Here is a 3,346-nt window from a genome sequence, read left to right as displayed (position 1 = left end):
AAGTTTGCACTGAGCTCCATCAGCTTTTTCATGGTTAATTAATCTTTAATTAACTGAGTGGGACCTATTTTTATCAGCAAATTATATTTTTGGCATGCAAAAAGAAACCATAGATTAATGTGAATTTCCTAGAACTTTAAAAATAAATAGTAAGACTGGTCCATAATTTTATTCTTTTCAAAATAATTCATTATAGTGAATATTTTACTAAAAATATGGAAGCCAGTTAACTCATTGTTTTTCAAATCAATAGTATTTCTGTAGTTGTGATTCTCAGTATCTAATGCTTTTAGCCTTTTGTTTGCTTCAAGATGTCCATGGAGTTAATCCTCGGGAACTGACAGACGAATCATGCCATATAACATTTCCAGATGGACAGCCCTGTTCACATTCCAGGAGATGATGCTAATATTAGAACATTTATGATATATCTTTGGCCAAGATTTCTCAGCTCAAGTCATACACAGTTGTCCTACGAGTACTCAGGAATCAATCTGTCTGTGAGACGATAACAGCGGTGCATTCATGCCACCAACAACTGACAAGAGGTTACTTTCTTGGAGCAATTTCAACAGCTCTCAGAATGTTTCCGCCAATGCACAGAAGCTGGATAAATGGCCATGTAAGAACCATAGCTGATGTCTCACTACCATATCTTTGTCATTTCATCATTCCTCAATTCCACATTGCTCCAGTTTGATTAAGGGAGATAAGAAACTTAACTTGAGAGCGGACAGAAGACCAGCCTGGCAATTCTAAAAACTCTCAGCTGAATACAGTGTTAAAATGAAGTTGTCATCCCCCTGAAAGCCTTAAGAACATTATGAAATTATGCACATGTCAAGAGAATCCAGCTACAACTGGAATGCAAACCCCTGCAGTGCTGTCCAAACCCAGACTTACCAGCAGCAGTGTACAGTCTAAATAAAGATAGGCAAGGAGTTGAGGTAATCTGGGCTCTTCTACTTCTCAACTGCTAACAGATCACATACAGACCCACTGGCTGGGAAACACCATTTACTTCAGTGTTCAGGCAGTACAGATAAGTACTTACATTGCAGGAACTGAGATATCACCCAGATTCTTCCTGTGCTGAACCACTCCCGCAAAGATCCTGTTTTTAACTCATAGGAATCAGTTCTCCATGGGCAGCAGAAGGAACAGGTGACTCAATATATTTTGCCTTGCTATGGGTTATATTTACGTCACTGGAATTACTCACTCCTCAGTCCCCCTCACTACTTTTGGCAGTATTTAGATCAGTAGCATTCAGTGATGGTGAGTGTCATCAGACTGATAACAGGAGTCCAACCAAACTAAGTAAAATACAAATAGGACTGACAGGAGAAGAGAAGTGGCCAGAAATAAGATCCTAGGGAAGAAAGACACTCTAATTTCTGGAAATTATTCTGACTGGCTTGCAAGGATAAGACACTGTATTTAGAGTACTGTTCTTGAGGCTGCTTTTGCCAAAGCATCATGTGCATGTAGATCCATGAAGAACTCTGTTTTATCCACATAAAGGCATGCTTAGGTTAGGCACAGGTCTTGTTCAGCAGATTGCATGTTCAGTGTGCAGTTTATTCCTCCTGAGCTGTCACAGCGTGCTGTGAAATGCTGAGTTATTTGCCAAGCTAAGGAAAATACAGGCATGTTCACTTGTGACAAGGAGAGAAGTAAAGGAAATTTGTTTTGACCCTTGAAAGGATGCTAATAACTCGCTACGGCCTTCTGTTTTAGCCAAAGCTATTAAACACTATCAGCTCCTGTTCCATGCCTACAATACACTTCCTGAGTTCAGCTATTCTTTGTTTCCTACTATTCAGTTTGGTAAAGCCAGTTTTTACATTGCTCGAAGCTTCTGTCTGATTCTGCTATGAGAAATACTGCAGTTTCTTTTGCTCTGCATATGTTTATTAAATTTTTTTCAGGAAATTAAGGAACCTGCTTTGATTCTAGAAGAGATTTATTTACAAGAAAGGGAAACACTATGAGGAATTTGTCTTCTTTTTTCAAAGTCTGTTAAAGAAAAAAAATTAAAAAAACTTCGCAGTGAGAAGTTACTGTTTTTTCCTACAAAAAAAAAAAAACCCAGCTGACCCAAGAATATATGCCTTATCTATGAAAATGGTTGACCTGTTGACCCTTCCACTTTATCCCTATATATCAAAACCTGACAGGCTGGAAAGTTGTTTTAAATGCCAACCTCAAATTGCCTACTTACCAGCTGTGTTTCTCCTCAAAAGTTTGTTCTTTGAGGTATGTAATATCCATTTATATACAAAAATTTACTGTGCTGGGTCTATCAGGAAAAAATGGTTAAGGCCATCAGCATTTTATGGGGGCTTTGACCTAATGCACACTTCTCTGATTGTAATTTTTCAAGCCTTCATGTGTGGTAGCTCCGCACTGCTCCTGTGCTCAGAGCATGCAGTTTGCATAGACAGACACCGCCATTACTCCACTGAGGAGGAACCCAAACACTGAGTACAATCACTGCCTTTTGGAGTCAGTGAAAAGATGCTCAGATCCTCACTGGATCTCTCTTGATTGATCACTAATATCTCCAACCGGACAAACCACACAACCTTAAAAATGTGAACTGTCCCACTGATGTCAAACATGCTCTGCCAGACCAGGGCTATAGTCAAGTCTGAATGTATAGTTATACAAGAAAGAGTCACAAGCTGGTTTTCTTCACATTTTTAGCGCAAATTGTGGAAACTGACTTTATTGCTTACCCCATGCTGGTTTTAGACAGTTTGTTCCCTGAAACCAAGAGTTATATTAAATATAATACTGTTTCACTGTATGGTATTGTGTCCCTATAAGACCTGAGGCAGGCATAGAGGAAAAGGCAGATTTGATCTTTTTTTCTATTGTGATAAATGCAATTTGTAATTTTTCCCAATGCATCCAATATTCTGTAAAGAAATATTCAACAGAAGAAAATGTTAAAAGTTCACAAAATAACAAGCCATTCTATGGCATGAGTCACATTTGGGAGCTGGTGTTCAGGTCAGGTGCAGCACCACTAACCTTGAAGAAGGCTGTGGTGTGTGTTATTAAAAATAAGAAAATGCATGAGCATGTAAGATTATTACTAATTTTTCTACTTCCACATACAATTTGAAACTTAAAATTGACCATGAGAGTGCTTGGAGAATACAGGCCTCACAACAGCAGAGACAATAGTTAAGCAATAAGCTCACAACCATTCCGTTAAATCAGTGATATCAACTGAACATCTAAATGTTTCCTTGACCCTTTTAAATATCATGTTTCCGCATCGGTTGATGGTTGTCTTCCTTTCCCGTTATCAGAAAATGAGGAAAAAGTGTTTGAG

Source organism: Buceros rhinoceros, unplaced genomic scaffold, assembly GCF_000710305.1.
Source record: "Buceros rhinoceros silvestris isolate BGI_N320 unplaced genomic scaffold, ASM71030v1 scaffold12482, whole genome shotgun sequence".
NCBI classification, from domain to species: Eukaryota; Metazoa; Chordata; class Aves; order Bucerotiformes; family Bucerotidae; genus Buceros; species Buceros rhinoceros.
Note: the sequence above shows the minus strand (reverse complement) of the source record.